The following is a 19175-nucleotide window of genomic DNA, read 5'->3' as shown; positions in this document are numbered from 1 at the left end:
GCAGGCAAAAATTTTAAATAGAATTAAACCTTTGTATAGAACTGAATTATGTATTTGGGTTGTGTTACATCTATCGACCAGTATGAAGTCTATACAAGTTTTCGTATTATAGTTATGTATATCTCCAAAAACTCTTAATTTATTACACATATAATCGGGAAGCATGTGATGTTTTAATTTGAAAATAAACAAATAGACGTTATACAAAATTCTTTGATGTACAGACAACATATCTAGGACACCCAACATAGAGACAACAGGCGTGTAACGATTACAATTTAGAATCAGTCTCATAGCTCTATTTTGAATTCTTTCCAGTTGGTCAATTCTATACTGTGGTAAGTTAAATAATAATGTTTAACAGAACTGTAAATGAGGAAGAGCAATGGCGTTGTAAAGTTTTAATTTGGTGTACATTGAAAAATTTTTCCAATTCTTGTGATAAATCCAACTTTTTTTGAAAATGTTCTCATTACATAACCTGCATGAGCATGAAAATTTAGATTGGCATCAAAAATTGTTCCCAAATATTTAATTTTTTTGGCATACAAAATACTTTCCCCATTCACAGAAATCTGTATATTGCCCATGTCTATAGAACTTAATGATAGATCTCTTGCCAAATATACAAAACTTGGATTTACTTGCATTTAAACTTAGTTTATTTCTACAAAGTTAGATGAATAAGTTATTGAGTTCAACGTTATGACCTGTTGCAGTTGATGAATGTCTTTAACCAACCACATATAACATTGTATCGTCCGCAAACAACACATTACACCCCCGCACTACCTCCACCATATCGTTGACATACAATAAAAATAGCAAGGGGGCCAAAACAGAACTATTTTTGTACAGGGTGGCCAAATAAGAATGCGAGGTACTGTATCTGGGAAACTATTCATCGTAGAAGCTTGCGATAAAAAAATTTATTACTAAAATGGCCAAGAGAATGACCTGGAAAATATTTTCCATTTTCTAAAATGGCCGCTAGGGGGCGCAACTGCAATCTTGAATCTAGAAAACTAATGTTTCTGTAAATTTTGCTGAATTAACCCAACAAAAAAATAGCTGATTATTAAAGTAGAGACTAATCCGAACCTTTTTTATTTGAATAGTTTTGCTGTATCTCTAAAAATAAAGTGGTGGGGGTGTTCAAAAGTTGGCTTAAAACACACCCTGTATACTAAAAACGCCTTAGCCGATTTTATCAAACTTGGGCTAGTTGAAAAGAGCTATTATTAAGCTACGAATATTAGTATATTTCATGTTTTTTTAGTTTTACATCTCGCCGCTAGAGGGCTTTTTTCGGCTTTCTGACACAAATGACTAATTTTCTCAAAAAACTTAAATGCGTTAATATGATTTTTTTTCATAGAAAAATAGCTAAATGATGTCTAAATAATCTTGCGAAAACCGCAACTCGATATCTTGTTCCTAACCTAAAATATAGGCCAAAGAATATTTTATACCCTTAAAAATTTTAATTTTTTTATACTAATTATTTTGGAATTTTTTAAAATTCACTACTTTTAAAAACAAAATTTACCATTTTTGAAAATATTACCTAATATCACTAAAAGGTAAGTATTAATAATGCTTATATCAAAAATCAGACCTATTTTATGTTATATATTCACTATGGATATAATACGAAAAAAAGAATTATTAGAAAGCAGGCCATGGAATGCAACAAAACAAATGTCTACTCAAATTATAAACATTCCTCAAATTGTCAATAGTAATTTGTCAAAAGTTTTACGTTACTTGAGCATTTTTTGTTTTTGCAAATTGCGTTTTACGAACGATGAAGCTGTTGATATGCTTGCGGTTTATTTTGAATGTCTTCAAAATGCTCCAGTAGCAAAAAGAGTTTACGCTGCTCGATATCCAAATCGAAGTCCTTGCGATGTTAGATTTTTTCCCCGATTAGTGGCGAACTTACGAGCCAATGGTAGTTTTCGGCCTAGGTTTCAACGGCCAAGAATTAGAAGAAATGTGGACAATATTAACAGCGTACTGGGATATATTGAAGGAAATCCTCATGTTAGCACAAGAGCATTATCCCTTGAATTAGGCATATCAAGAACAACGATTCAAAATATTTTGAAGGACAATAGGTAAATTCTAATAGCCATCGCCATATATGGATTTATTTAAGTTCAGCTTTTATTTTAATATATTTATAGAATGCACCAATATCATGTTAATTTACATCAGGCATTGGAAGAAGCAGACTTTGACCGTAGGTTGGACTATTGCCATTGGGTATTAGGCATGATACGCGAGGACAGAGATTTTTTATTTAAAATTCTTTGGACCGATGAAGCCACATTTAATAGTGACGGTAGAGTCAACCTGCATAACATGCATTATTGGTCTGCAGAAAATCCGCATTGGTTGCGTGAAGTTCAGCACCAAGGGCGCTGGAGTTTAAATGTGTGGTGTGGTATACTTGGAGGCAACATTATTGGACCATATTTTTTTGTTCAATCTCTAAATGGCAATGTTTTTTTCGACTTTTTGGTAAATCAATTACCGTTGTTGCTGGAAGATGTGCCACTGGAAGTCCGGCAAAATTTGTTTTTGCAGTTGGATGGTTGTCCAGCACATTTTGCTAGGAATGTGCGAGAGGATATTAATAACATTTTTCAACAGCGATGGATTGGAAGAGGAAGCCTGTTTCCATGGCCTCCGCGATCCCCAGACTTAACCTGTCTTGATTTCTATTTATGGGGCGGTTAAAGGACATTGTATTTCAGACTCCTACGCCTACGACTAGAGAAGATATAAAAAACCGCATTTGTAATGCAATACATACCATACCGAGAGCCGAAATTGAAGCTGCAGTTCTATCTACCCATGAGAGGCTTCAGCAATGCATAGAGCGTGATGGTCAGCATTTTGAGCATTTACGGGGGCATTAAAACCCTTTCTTTTTAAAATCGGTCCTTTATTACAACTTACATTATAAAAGAAATTCGAAATAAATTATTTTGTAGTTTTTATAAATATTAAGAGATTTCCATATAAAATTTTCTTTGGCCTAAATTTTAGGTTAGGATGAAGATATTAAGATGCAGTTTTCGCAAGCATATTTAGGCGTCATTAAGTTTTTTTTTGTATAAAAAAATTTATACCATTGCTTTAAGTTTTTTGAGAAAATTAGTCATTTGTGTCAGAAAGCCGAAAAAAGCCCTCTAGCGGCGAGATGTAAAACTAAAAAAACATGAAATATAATAATATTCGTAGCTTAATAATAGCTCTTTTCAACTAGCCCAAGTTTGATAAAATCGGCTAAGGCGTTTTTAGTATACAGGGTGTGTTTTAAGCCAACTTTTGCACCCCCCACCACTTTATTTTTAGAGATACAGCAAAACTATTCAAATAAAAAAGGTTCGGATTAGCCTCTACTTTAATAATCAGCTATTTTTTTGTTAGGTTAATTCAGCAAAATTTACAGAAACATCAGTTTTCTAGATTCAAGATTGCAGTTGCGCCCCCTAGCGGCCATTTCAGAAACTTGAAAATATTTTCCAAGTCATTCTCTTAGCCATTTTAGTAATAATTTTTTTTATCGCAAGCTTCTACGATAAATAGTTTCCCAGATACAGTACCTCGCATTCTTATTTGGCCACCCTGTACATGACTCGCTAAACTCTACCACTTAGATAAGATTAAAACCACTTCAATACATTATGTTTAAGGCCTAACTGTTCTAATTTCCTAATTAACATTTCTCTACTCACGGTTTCAAACGCTCTCTTCAAATCCAAAAACACAGCAAGTACTAGATTATCAGAGTCAAGCGCCCTGAGAAAATTATTAACTATATTAATAAGTACCATAAATTTCTGCAGGGTGAAGTACCATTATGCAAAGCAAAATAATAGACGAAGGGTCTTGTTTACTTCACAATCTTTATTTCAAGAATCCCGACGCGTTTCGGTTGTTAAACCGAACCCGGGTTACCCGATTTCTGGATGATATTTTTTTAAATTTGGACAGGTAGCAAAGCGGAATTGCAGAAATTTCACGTTTTTCTCAACTCTTTAAATCCGAAAATTCAATTTACGGTCGAAATAGAGTGCAATAATAAATTAAATTTTTTAGATCTAACTATTAATAGGATAAGTAAGAGCTTACAATACTCCATATATAGAAAACCGACAATGTCATTCCTGCAAAATCAAACCAATTCTTTGCACATAAACTGGTAGCTTTTCACGCATTAATTCATAGACGCTTTACGATCCCTCTTTCACCTTTGGAATTTTTTAAAGAACAGAACACTATCTATCAGATTGCAATTAACAATGGATACAAAAAGTCTTAAATAGATAATTTGATTAGAAAAAAGTTCAATAAAATATTATTTTAGTCCCTTTCTAGTGAGCCCCTTGATCAAACCATCCATCCTTACCAACCTCCGAAATATGTAAAAATTTCCTTTATTGGTCCGATTTCTTTAAGAATAGGTAATTTACTTAAGTCCTTACACAACAATATAAAAATTGTGTATAAGTCCTTTCAAAATATAAGAAATCTTTGTTCAAGATTAAAAGACTTTGTAAGCCCATTAGAAGGGAGTGGCGTTTACCTCTTATCATGCGACACTTGTATAGCCAAATATGCTGGTCAAACAGGCAGAAATTTCAAAATAAGAATTAAAGAACATTTAAATTCTCAGAAGTCGCCTAATGATAAAAGATCTGCCTTTGGATTATATCTAAGAGAAACAGGTCATTCACTTAATACAGACGACAATTTCAAAGTTTTGCACAACCTAAATAAAAGCAAAAATTAGAAATAGCAAAATTAGAAATAAATACACAAGTTAATTGTCTGAACGAACCTATTAACGCCCACTACCGAGAAGCGGCCAAAATTGTAAATTTATTTAAGTATTTTCTACATTCTTCTGAATTTACTGTTTTTTAAAATTTTCTGTTAACCGCATTTAATCCTAGATGTCCCTATTAGTAATAGTATTTAATATCTGTGTATAATATAGTACTATGTAAATTTTTTTAAAAAACCGAAGTCCGTTATTGTTTTGTAAATACAGTGTGATGACATGTTTTTAGATTGATGTATTGTCTTGTTATGTATGTGTGTGCCATTTTTTGACCTTTTTATGGACATTTTGTAATAATATTATGTAAGTTTTACTGTTTTTAATTATTTTATTAGTTTAATAACAACCTACTTACATAGTTTTCCCTTGACAATGGTTTAACAACCGAAACGCGTCGGGATTCTTGAAATAAAGATTGTGAAGTAAACAGAAACCTTCGTCTATTATTTTGCTTTGTATATTAATAATGACAGACTCACATGAATGATTCTCACGGAACCGGGATTAGTTAGGTACAACTATTTTATTTATATTACAATGTTTGAGTAGCTGTTTCTTAACACATACTTCAAGGAGCTTCTCATAAATAGGTACGGTGTTAATTGGCCGAAATTCATTACACAATTTAGTGTTTTGCACTTTTGGAATAGGAATAACAGTAGAAAGTTTCCAGGCTTGTGGAAAAACCCCAGTACTTAAGAATGTATTGATAATATCCAAAAGACAATTACCTACAACATAAGCAACATCGCGTAAAACCTGCTTAGAAATGCCACTCTCCCCACCACCAACGTTTTTTAGATTTTTAAGTATTTCCTTCATTTTAGTCATAGAAACTTTAATAAATTATGTCAAAGTATTCTGGACTGTAGGTATTCCAATGAAATATGTTTGACCATTTGCTGCAGGTGGAATATCTGCAAGAATAAGATCAATACTATTCACGAAATAATTACTAAATCTATGTGCAATATCATCCTCCTGTGTAATGATTTCATTTTCAAACTTTATTTCATTAGGCAAGGTTTGATTTTTTCCTGGTAAAAGCGTCTTCAGATTTTTCCAGAGTTCTTTTTAATTATTTTTATTTTAATCTATGATCTTTGCAAAAAATTTGTTCTTTTCTACTCTTATCTTGCTTACTATGTTATTTCTTATAGCCTTATATTCATTCCAAATGTTGTCGGTTTTTCTATGGTAGCCCTTTTATATAATCGATCCCTTTCCTGCATTTGCTCCCTTATATCGTATGTTATCCATTTTTTATTGACATATTTCTGTTTTTTGCATATTTTTAATACTTACACATACTGTCAAGAATTGTTCTAATATCTGTAACAAAAGTATTACCTAGTAACATCTGAACTATTTCTATTCCAATTGCATGTAAGCCGTTCTTTCTGAAGTTTATTGCATTTATAGGTTTTAAAAGACCTAGTTTAATAGACCTATAACCTACTATATCCATTGGCTGTTCCTTCGATTGGTCTATATAAATTGATGTAATAGAATGGTCACTAATTTAAGGAGTTTGATGGACTTTATGTGAAAGAGATTTGTCATTTGAAATTAAATAAATCAATCAGAGTCTGACTTCTTTGGACTATTCTAGTTGGAGTCTTAATTATTTGACTAAATCCATTGGTATAAATAATACTCAATATTTTGTTACTATAAAAACTGTTTATTAATAAATCAAAATTAAAATCCCCAAGAATAATGTCCACCAACTTGCTCTAAATATTCCCCAAAAAACTCTGTAAATTTGGCATCTTATTGAGGCGAATGGTACAAAACAGAGCACAAATATTTACCTCCACCCATAGATAGCTCAAAAGACAACAACCAGACATAATCATCAATAGACAATACAGACCCAACCTTATATCTAATATCGTTTCTAATAAGGGCCAAGACCCCACCTGTTCTACTGTTGTTACTAGTGCATTGCTCCAAATTGTACCCATCAATAATCAACTCACATGGTTCAAAAACCGGCGTTTAAGGGTCTCACTCAAAAGCAAGATCTTAGGCCTCCAGTCATTTACCAGTAAAATAATGTTATCTTTGTTGTTTAGATAATCTTGGCAAATAAGATAAATAATATTGGTGTTAAGTGCAATATTTAGGTCTAATTTCAACTTAATGTATTTATTCCTTTGTAAGCCTTCAATTCGCTTATAGGAATCACAACTAGTTACATCCCAAGAAACGTGATTGACGTTTAGCCCACGACCATACTTTTCATTAGATACTACAAAATTGATACACTTAACGCTACTTACATTACATTCTTTAACATCATGGGGTCCACTACACTTTGCACACACTTTATTTTCTTTACACTCTTTTAGTAAATAATGATTATACCGACAGCACTTAAAACACCTTCGAATACCATATTCGTTGAAGACAGGACAACGGTTCCAACCAATTTTCATCTTATCTTTTTCAATAAACCCTTCATACGTGGTAGCATCAACTTCCAAGATCATATTGAACTTTTTGCTTACGATTTTAGTTTTTCTCACAATTTGAATTTTTCGGTTTGGAGATTCTGGAACATTATTTTGACTCTTTATTTTGGCCAAAATTTGATTATCTGATAGGTTGGACTTAGACTCATTAATGCCTACCACCTTAATCCTGTGCTCTAAAAGTTTTGGTACCTCAACACTGTAGTTGTTACCCATGTTGTTCTGGATCTGCGACTGAATCGAAGTTAGCTCCTTCTCATTGCCACACTTTCGCCGCCACATTTAGTTGCTTTACCTAGCGATAAACCGGCTCCAATAACAATAGGATTGTCTTTTTTTCTCAAATCCTTCTTCACTTGCTGTACGTCTTTCTCTGGACACATTTGCTTTACAACCAAAACTTTGCTGTCATTTTTGGTACCTATTGCTGCAGCATATGACAACTTGGAGTTCACACTTGATGGGGCTGTTGACGGCTTACATTCCTTCAGGCTGGCAATTTCATGTTTCAAATTCTGGTTTTCCTTTAAGAGGAGATCGACTTTTTGATTTAACTTGTTAGTTTTACTGACTAAGAGCTGCAAGGTGGCCATAATATCTCCTACATTATCTAAATCAATAATAATATGATCTGTTCGGCTTCTTTTCCTAGCACGCTCTGTTTTGTATGCACCATCACTAAATGCAGAGGGATCACATGATTCACATTTATATGTCGATTTTCTCAAATGAAAACCGCGCATGTCAACATTAACACACTTTCCATGAGAATACTTAGAACACCTGGTACATTGTTTTATCGACTTATTATCGACAAATACTAAATTACATTTAGCACAATTACTTCCTGGATCACCGTGATCCGTAGTACTTCCTCCAGCCATTATTTCATTAGTTAATCACAATTTCAAAATCACCCCGTATATGAAATAAATATAAGTTAATTCAGACAAATACTGTTTACAATAGAAAACCCATTAATGTAAACACTGCAATAATCACTTACGTGTACTATTATATTTATGTTATACTTATTACACAAATTATAGAAATAAAAATGGAATTTTACTGATTTATGGCAATCGTGATTTTAAAATAAGTCAATACTTAGCTTGAAAGATGCAAAATTTTAAAACACTTCTTTTGATATAAATTATCAATCAAAAACTGTACTTTAACCCTTTGAAACACGCGAAAAACTATGGATCGCCTATCATACGTGTTAACTGGTTGGACTACTACAATACTATTTTATTTGCATATAAAGTTTTCAATTTCACCTATAAATATTTTAGGTATTGTATTTTTTAAATAAAAAACATTTATTTTTAATAAGTATATTATTATCCTCTATAGAATCTGTTTGGATTAGTAAAATAGGGATATAATTAACCTACTGGTAATATTTTTACATGTATGATAAGAAAATAACATAGAAAATAGAATGGAATATTGATGTTTATTATTAAATTATTTAATTAAATTAACGGTATCCGGGGTTTAAAATTGCCTCCAGCTAGCCCACGAGAGTGGTGTGGGTAAACTTTACCGAATACTTTGCTACCCTCTAAATCTTGCCAAAACGAAATTTAAACCAAAACTAATATAGGTCAGCAAAAGAAAGTATTAAAAGGTAATACATAAATTTAGCTTTAGTATATTGACAAATAGCCTAACCTCTAATTATCAAAGTTCAAATGTGAATGTGTCAAAGGCTAAATAAAGAAATGGATATTAATCTTATGAAATTTATAAGTTTTAAAGTTTACTAGAATTAAGTAATTTATAAAAGTTTAATTAAATAACAACCGGCGGTTTATGGTTAAATAAATATGGTACAATTTACAATATACCTCGCATACCTACAATATACGTATATACTCAGTTCCCAACAAAGATTATGGCAACAAGGTGCCTCAAAATTAAAGAAAAACTAGTAAATATATATATAATAAATTATTCAATGAGTATTAACAATGGCGAAAATAGTGTGTGTGGCCTTTGTTACACTTCTAAATGGTTATATTATTCTGTGGTACCCGTGGTCTTTGTTTTCGCCCTGGTTGATAACTAGACGGCCATGGGACCCACCTGGTGTGTCTCAGGAAGCATAGTGTCTTCTGTGGTGGTTGGACAAAGTGATTCAGACAGTATGCCCTGTGATAGATTTCAGGATATCCAGAAGAAGCTCAAGTGTGTTCGATGGGGCTCAGACCATCAAATTCCATCAAATCCTTCACAATATCAGTGATGAATTGAACACATAGATGAGGAAGCCCAAGTGGTCGTTATAAGGGGGCAAATAGAAAAAGAAGAAGAAAGAGAACGAGTGTGAGAAACTGAGCTGAGGAATTTCTGAGGTGAGCACAATAAATTTTCATTAAAATTTCGCTTTAAAAAGTTGGATGCATTTATAAACTTTAAATTAAAATTAAAATAAATGCAAATATTTAATGGGTTATAAGAAAAATTATAAGAACAAGTTGACCATGTACCATGTGCAACTTACCTAGGTTGGAATGTGGCCTTTCTTTGAAACTTTTATGACAAAATAACACAGGAAACCTTAGAAACTCTTTAGACTGTTTATTTAAAACTGCCCTCGGCAAAACTTTAATTTAACTCTAGCTATCTTTAATTTAAAAGAAATCAGACTTAGATAAGGTATTTCCTTTGTAAATCCGCTCAAATCGAGACCAGCTGAATTCTTCAACTCTCAGATGAAAAATGACCCATTAACCCAAATCTGTCAAAATGGTTCCCCTCTAGATTTTACCGTGCTTAAGTGATCTGTCAACCTTGGAATCTTACTGAAAATATAGACAATTTCTGCATTAAAAAAGTACTACTGTAAGTATGTACCAGCCACAATAAAACTTAAAGAGATCTTGAGAAGAAAATCAATATTTGGATCTGACAGCTACTTTATTTACAATTTTAATTAAATGAAGATTCACTAACTTTTCCTACAAAAAAAACAAATTTTGCTTAACTGACTATTGCAGACATCACACATAATAAAGTCTCAATCTAATTTTCAGATCGACATTGGCCAAGGCAACCGAAAGAAATCAGACACCTGTACAACCTCACAACGCAAGATCAAGGTACCAACAATATCAACCTAGTCAAGATTATACGTTAATATAAATTTTATTCTTTAATAAGTAGTTACTGTTATCAAACAAAATATCCTATCCATTAATGTTTATATTCTGTTCTGATATATTTATACATACAGTGAGAGCCAAAAGTCTGGAATAAATACATTTAAAATTCAGCGGTATGTTAAAAAAAAAACGCTCGGACACGTCGATTTTTATTTTTAACTGCGGGTTTTCTTACTATAATTTTATGTATACAGGGTGGTCCAAAAATAAGTTACGACCATCAACTTCAATTTTTGAAATAGAAATACCTATTTTTTATTCTGTATTCTTAAAGAACAGAAAATTCTAGACATATTTCATGTACAATGTCCTATACCTATCTTCATTTGTTTTTGAGTTATTGACAGTTGAAGATCGGCATATTTGCACTTTTGACATGTTATAAAATCCAAACGGTTAGACAGATGGTTTTCAAAAAGCTACGAATAAAAGTGCAAACCGCAATTGTCTATGTCTAACCGTTTAGATTTTATAACAAGTCAAAAGTGCAAACATGCCGATTTTCAACTGTCAATAACTCAAAAACAAATGAAGATAGGTATAGGACATTGTACATGAAATATATCTAGAATTTTCTGTTCTTTAAGAATACAGAATAAAAAAAAGGTATTTCCATTTCAAAAATTGAAGTTGATGGTCGTAACTTATTTTTGGACCACCCTGTATACATAAAATTATAGTAAGAAAACCCGCAGTTAAAAATAAAAATCGACGTGTCCGAGGGTTTTTTTTTGGAACATACCCCTGAATTTTAAATGAATTTATTCAGGACTTTTGGCTCTCACTGTATATTTGCCATTTAAATACATTTGCAATAAATATGGTTATTTTCTAAACTGCTCAAAATTTTATAATTATTGAAACCCATACAATTATGGTTGATTTTTCTATGGAGATTACCCTTTCTTATAAGCCCAAATCATGTTTGCTTTCTACTTTATAATCACTAATCTACGACTTTGATAAATGAAAGAAGCTTTATTAAATTATATTAAAATATTTCAAATTTGAATACATTGAGTTAAAGTGTTACGCTCACAAAAAAAAAGTATAACACGGTGTATGGTTACCTTCATAATTGAAACATTGAAATTGTAGTGCTCCGTAAATCTACAAAATTTTAAGTGAAAATAAGTTCACAAAAATTGCTGAAAGTTGTTCCAGAAGGATACAAAAACCGTATGTGCAAATTACTACTAATTTTAATGATACTTTAATTACTAATAAAGATATAAGACAACTGATAAAGTCGCTGATTGCTTCAAACGAGGAAAAAAAGATACAAATAAGAGAAAGCAAAGAATAAATACAAAAAACATTATCGCGTGACATAAAAAATCTACAAGAAGAGTTACGTGGGGAAATCAAACAATTAAAACAGGAAAATGAAGGGCTAAAGGAGGAAGTACGTGTCTTAACAAAAAAATTAAGAAACAGACGATCGAAAAGATCGAAAAGCAAAAAAATATAAACTATTAGTGCACGGCATCGAAGAAAAAGATAAGAAAAACGGACAACATTTCACTATCTGCTTAGTTAGTTCCAAGCAAGTTTTCGATCAAAAATTAAATATTGACTGTCGTTTTGAAGATCTACCAAATTTATACAGAATTGGAAAACTAACCAGTGAAAGAAAACGACCAATTTCTATTGAAACAAGCAGCTAATTTCTACGAAGCGATATCTTAAAAAACGCAAATAAATTAAAGGGCTCAATAATCTACATTACTCCAGAGTACTCCCAGGAGGACTACAAAGAAAGAACAATATTGAAGACAAACTTAAAGGAAGCTCGACAGAATAATCAAGAGGCCAAAGAAAAACGAACTAATCATAGAGGGAACGGCATACACATTGGAAGAGATAAAACAGAAAAGGACAGCTTGGTTTCAACTTGACGAAATACAAGCGGACGTGAAACACCCACAAACGTTTACAAACGAAAAGCACTACTATTTGAACCTCAGGAAAAAGGTAATCCAACAAAAAGGGGTAATCAGGAATCAGACCAAGAAACTAAATAATGCAAAAGTATAAACAAATAAGAAAATAGTGTACGCTGGATATTTTTTAGATTTGTAAAACTGCCTACCTTATAACTTTTATTTCTCTTTTAAGTCTTTAAATACATTTTTATTTTTTAATATAAAATATTGACTAAAACTTTTTTAAAGATTTTTTTTATAGGGCATACTACACTGCGATTTTAATATTATATTTTAAAATAGATTTAAGTATTACGATTATTAGTTTGAAGTTTTGCAATCTTAGCTTAAAAATTAAATCTTAAAAATTTACTTATTTTTGTAAAAATCATAAACACAATTGACTTCCAAGATGAATTAAATGCATACGCAAATGTGTGTCACATTTGTGCTATTTCTTGAAAGCCTTAACTGTTGTTTTGATGCTATAATTTTGAGTAAAACATGGCAGATCAACTGGTTAGACACATTTAAACTTAAAAACTAGTATATATTTTATTCAAATGGAAGATACAACCAGAATAATACTCTTGCTAGTTAAGGAGGGTGTACAGATAAAAATTTGAAATTCAACGAAACAACTTTTCGCTCATACAATTTAAACATATCAAAGTATGTTTAACATATATCAAGGAACAACACATATATATATATATGTATATATATATATATATATATATATATATATATATATATATATATATAACTAGTGAATCTTACAACAATCGCATATCCATCACTTATTATATTAACTTCCTAATTCTAACAACTATATAAAACATACCTATTAACAATTAATGACTTATATACACCTAATTAGTATAAACCTGAAATGCATTTTTCTAACCTGTCCAAGATGTTAGCAAACATCAAAGTTTTGACTCAAATATAATAATTTTTTTTTGTAATTTTTGAATTGACTTAACATATGTATAATTGTTGTACCGTCATAACTTGAGCTTCCTGGAACAAAAGTTTAGTTGAGTATCTAGTTTTTTTTTTTAAATATGACTTTTAACAAATATCTTTGGGTAACATTGAGAATATTTAAAGTTGTTGAATAAGTTTCGCCCCATATTGACAAACCGTATCTAATTATTGATTCCGCCAACGCAAAGTATAGCAATTTCAAAATTTTAATTGGCATACAATTTCTAATTTGTATAAATTAATTTTCGCAGTTTTGTATTTGTGCTTTCTATGTATTTACCCCATTTCATATTTTGATCCATTATAATTACTAAATATTTAATACTTTCAGTTTTTTTCAATGTTTCACGTCCCCTTGTATTTCAAGTTGAAGCCAAACTGTTCTTTTCTGTTTTATCTCTTCCAATGTGTATGCCGTTCCCTCTATGATTAGTTTGTTTTTCTTTATAATGGCCTCTTGATTATTCTGTCGAGCTTCCTTTAAGTATGTCCTCAATATTGTTCTTTCTTTGTAGTCCTGGGAGTACTCTGGAGTAATGTAAATTATTGAGCCCTTTAATTTATTTGCGTCTTTTAAGATATCGTTTCGTAGAAAATAGCTGCTTGTTTCAATAGAAATTGGTCGTTTTCTTTCACTGGTTAGTTTTCCAATTCTGTATAAATTTGGTAGATCTTCAAAACGACAGTCAATATTTAATTTTTGATTGAAAACTTGCTTGGAACTAATTAATCAGGTAGTGAAATCCATTTTTCTTCGATGCCGTACACTAATAATTTATATTTTTTTGCTTTTCGATCGTCTGTTTCTTTATTTTTTTTAAGACACGTACTTCCTCATTCAGCCCTTTATTTTCCTGTTTAAATTGTTTGATTTCCCCACGTAACTCTTCCTGTAGATTTTTTATGTCACGCGACAATGTTTCTTTGCTTTCTCTTATTTGTGTCTTTTTTTCCTCGTTTGAAGCTATCAGCAACTATATATTATATATATATATATATATGAGATATATGAAATATATATATAATACCTAAATAATATATATATAACCAATTTTAGGTAATTCTTTTTGAGAAAAATTATCTTTTTCCTTTAAATTAACTTACAGAAACGAGATATATCTAAAAATTACATAAATTATAGGTAGTACACCTAGATATATATATATATATATATATATAAATATATATATATATATAGGGTTATTAAAATTTTTTGGAGACAACTGATCACAGAACAAATTTTTCAAGGTCTTAATAAAATTTACATTGCATATCTCTCTGTATATTTTTCTTGCAACGGAGACTGAAAGAAGTTGAAAAATCTTTTATTACCATGATTGTTTATCAGAACCATTAAAGACTACTCTTACATAATGGATATTTACAGGACAAGTTTAATACATTTTTTATTATGGAAAAGGAAATGAGAGCCCAGTCATTTTGTAATATGTATTTATAACATTCAAGTTAACAATTAAATATTTGAAAGGTCAAACATCTTGATTGAGACCAACTAAATTTGATTTTTTGACTAAAAATTGACAATACAAAAGAATAACAGTAATAAATAAAATCACATTTTCTTACCGGACACCTGCAATTGCTGCAAATGAATTAAAACATTACTCCCGATATAAAAAAGAACTTGTTAGGAAAAAAAGTTATTGATTTAAAATAGTCAATGTCAACAACGTTTCTGTCAGCGTCTGTCAATTTTGCCAAGCAAGATGGCTGATATACGATTCCCATTTTCACCATTCAAGTTTCATACATGTGCTAGAGCGCACATAATGCATGCGTGCGCGTTGTCATATTTTGCTTTTACGCACCTCTCTATGCGTAATGATCGATTTCCTAACCTGTATATTCTATGTTTATGACATCGACAATAAAATATTGTTTAATTAGATTTCGTTGCTAATTGGAATATTTAATAAAAATTTATTTATGCAAAGTTTGGATAACAAGTGTTGAGAACTCGCATCGTTTTGATAATTATTTAATTTATTCATTTAAAATGCTTAATTAATTATTTAATTTATGCTTTTATCAAAGAAAAACATTGTTTTATTTCCATTTTGAAATTGATGATATATTGTACACTATTGTTAACTGATTATTGCAGTACATTAACTCATTTAGGTATGTAAAATAAAGCTGAATAGTTTTATTTTATCCTGATTATAATATCTGATGCTAATAATTAAAAAGTAACTTTTTTGATTGGAAGTTTGTTTTGGATGTTGTGATTAAATAATAAAATTATGAGATTCCTTATTGAATGAAATTTGAATTTTCCCGCCTTAATTTGGTCACGCCTTTTTACCGTTTTGATCGGTCCAATTAGGTACGTTAAACAGTCAAGTTAGTTACAATAGTTTCCGTTGCCAAGCGAGAGGACGCTAGCAGATTTGTCATCATCTGAGCACTGATTTCCTCCGGGCTAGCAACGGTGGCTCTTGCCGGTCTTTTGAATAGATCCTTGTCGAGATTAGGCGCCATCTTTTTATCATTCTGGGTCGCATCTAGGTGCTTGGACTTTTGACTTGCTCGGAAGTTAGGAACTGACTAGTCGGGATAGGTTTGGTTGCATATATTTATAGGGTCTGGGTACGATGTTATTGGACGCGAGCCTGTGAGCAGACAATGCCCCCTCAGATTGCGGAACTTTTGGTTAGCGAGATAAGGTCGGGCGGAGGTGTGAACGTAACCGGTCCTTTACGGTACTTTTTGAAGTGGATTTAGGATTTTGACGGTGGATTGGGATTTTATGCGGTTATTTTATGTGGTTAATAGGATGGGAATTGGGAATTTGACCACGTTGGGAAGGAAGTAAACTGATACCGCAAGTGACTAAACCTCGACTCCCAGCAATAGCTTGACAGCCGGGTTAGAGTTTAGTTTCTCTAGTTTTGCCATTAAATTATCAATTTTTTTTCTAAAATCGCGTCTGGCAAACTAAGAAGGTTCAAGAGATTTGTGTTACCGATTGATAGCTCGGGACGTTTCATTTGCAATGATGTTTTGTTGCCGTCCTTTGGCTCCGCCCTCTTGTTAACAGAGTCCGCGTCGTTCTTTCTCAAGGCCTCAGCGAAGCTTTTTTTTTGGTTGTTTATGTTTACTTTTTTTAGGTTTGGATTTTTTGGGCAGCGCCAATAGCTCGCCGGGTGGTCACCGCCGCAATTGCAACACTCAGCCGGAGTTACCCTGTTTTTCTCACATTCAGAATAGAAGTGTTCCCTCTTGCATTTATGGCAACGCGGCTTCGCGTTGCAATTGCTCAGGACATGACCATATTCCTGGCAGCGATGACACTGCCCAATCTGCTTCCTATTTTCATAAGTCTGAGTCCTTAAGCGCTCGACGCGGAGCCTGATATTCAAAATATTGTCAACCCGAAACACACTCTCCTGTTCCTTCGGGACGAGGAATCTGATGAGGTCTGTGGTTCTCCTTCAGCCTGGGCCGGTTTTAAACCAACCCAGCTCCTCCGGTTCAAATCCCATCGACCTCAACTCTTCCTCGACCTCTTCTAACTCGAAGTTTTGGTCCAGTCCTCTGAGTATCACATTTAACTTCCTGTCTTCTTCAAGGAAGAAGGAATGGAATTCCATTCCCTCCTCCTTGAGTAATCCCGTCAGCAGATTTGTTAGAAGAATTTCGATCAGTTTGTATGCAACCACCACTTCTCTATATATTTGTGTTAATAAGTGTCTATCTTTGATGGAAGTAACTGTACTAGCTGCAATAAAATTTGCCAAAATATTACGCAAGTGTTCAGGCGTTTTTTAAAATATGTTTCTGATGAAGGTTTTATAATGATATATCTCAAATTAAAGCGCTATTTAAATAAAAATAAAATATAACTCTGATAAAAGTGTATTAAAAAACTATAAATGTAAACACTATTCTCGCAACTCTAAAATTGTGGAGCCTACTAAATTCGTGTTTCTAAATGGCGTCCTTAAGATAACCCCAAAAATAAAGTCATTTGGGAATAAATCTGGAGTTCTATGAGACCATTTAAAATCGGGACTGGCGAGACTGGTGACTAGTAAGACGGTTAGGAAAAGTATTTGTTAAGAAATATTTCTTTTATAATCACATTATGAGCAGCCGTCTTGTTAAACAGAGCTCGGATTTCAGGTTTAAATCAGAGATGATTTAAATAGTAGCAAGAATTTGATTTCGCAGCAACTCTCAAAAAGCAAAAAACATGAAAAAATGTTACTCTTTAAGACATAGCTTCTCCTTTAATAGAATAAGCATTTTTAATTTAAGCTTGAGTATTTAAAGTACCATCAAAACGAAATGGCCCTATAATTTGGTTCCCCAAAATACCAACATAATTATTTTATTTTTGTGGATACTGAGTACGGAAATAAAAACTTTTGCACTTATTTTTCTGCGACCAATATCGAGCATTGAAAGGATTGTATTTCCAAAGTAATGAAGAAGAATATTTATTCGAAAACAACAAATTTTGTTAAAATGTTTATTATCATTTGCTTTTTTGTTTCACAAAATTCCATTCTTCGGCAATGGTCTTCGAGAAATATTTATTGCATTTTAGAATACTTAAAACATTTGAACCTATGTTTTTTCCAAATACTGGTAACAGTTTTATGGTCCATACACCGCGTAGCTTATTCCAAGCTTGGAATGAGCTACGACTGACCCCTTTTATAATAAGAATCTGAATAAAACTAAGTCTGCGTAAATATAAAGCTTATAACCAAGCGACTGGATCAGTCAGCTATTTAAATCAGAAGCACTGTGAAACATTTTATTACTCCAAGAAAGAAATTCAAATTCAGATCTACCAGAAATAAAAAAATGACAATTTCAATAAAAACAAGTCTTAAAATATAAAATGAAACAAATCGAAACCCTAAGAAGAAACAAGAATTACTTTTAATATTGTATGAAATTTGTGATCAGTCTGAAAATTAAAAATAAGACCAATTTAAATGCTGTTGTTATAAGACATCCAAATAAGTTCGGGAAATTCGGCTAGTGACAGGTCTTTTAACCAGTCACTGGCACTTAAGAAGCCATCTCCATACCATCGGTATTGCGGACAACCCAGAAAGCCGGTGGTGTTGTGAGCTGGAGGATGAAACCGTTGACCAAGTGGTCGGCGAGTGGCCAGCACTCACGCGCGCCAGATTCAAATACTTGGGTAACACTTTCAGTGCACCGAGTGACTTTAAGTCCTGCAGACCAGAGAGCCTTATCGGTTTTTCTAAGGCCGTTGGGCTCTGGTAACCCCCGGTGGGGCAATAATGTAAATAATGTAAATGTTGGAGGAACATCTAAATTAAAAGATATTGTGTGTACCATTGAAATATCCTGGTGTACCATTGAAATATTACAACCCCTAAAACGATTAGAAAAAGAGTTTTTGGGCCTTAATGACTTGGCCTCCATCATATTACTGTGGCAAAATAATGACTGCTGGTTCAATGACATAATTGACATAATTTATTTCATACTTAAGATACAGGATTAAAAGAAATTGAAATGCTACATATAATAATATAATATAGCGTTTTTTTATACTACTGTCGGCACACCAAGACACGGGTATTACTCTCCCAGTTTCTAATTCGCAAATATAGATCGACCCAATATGACCATATATGAAAGTTTGTTTTGCGTTGTTCCCAGAAATTGAGAAGCGTGATCTTCTGATATAAGTGGAGCGTAGAGAAAAATGATTTGTCATTTTAAATATTGGTAAGTAAGCCGCGTA

At 32.2% G+C, this 19175-nt stretch overlaps 1 protein-coding gene across 3 annotated transcripts in view; it reads right to left on the bottom strand.

The window, feature by feature from the left end:
* Positions 1-19175, bottom strand: part of LOC126745931 (adenylate cyclase type 5) — a 652711-nt gene that overhangs the window by 212597 nt on the left and 420939 nt on the right. The window lies entirely within an intron of this gene.

This window comes from Anthonomus grandis, chromosome 16, assembly GCF_022605725.1.
Source record: "Anthonomus grandis grandis chromosome 16, icAntGran1.3, whole genome shotgun sequence".
Lineage (NCBI taxonomy): Eukaryota > Metazoa > Arthropoda > Insecta > Coleoptera > Curculionidae > Anthonomus > Anthonomus grandis.
The sequence above is the reverse complement of the archived record's forward strand: the minus strand, read 5'-3'. Positions and strand labels throughout refer to the sequence as shown.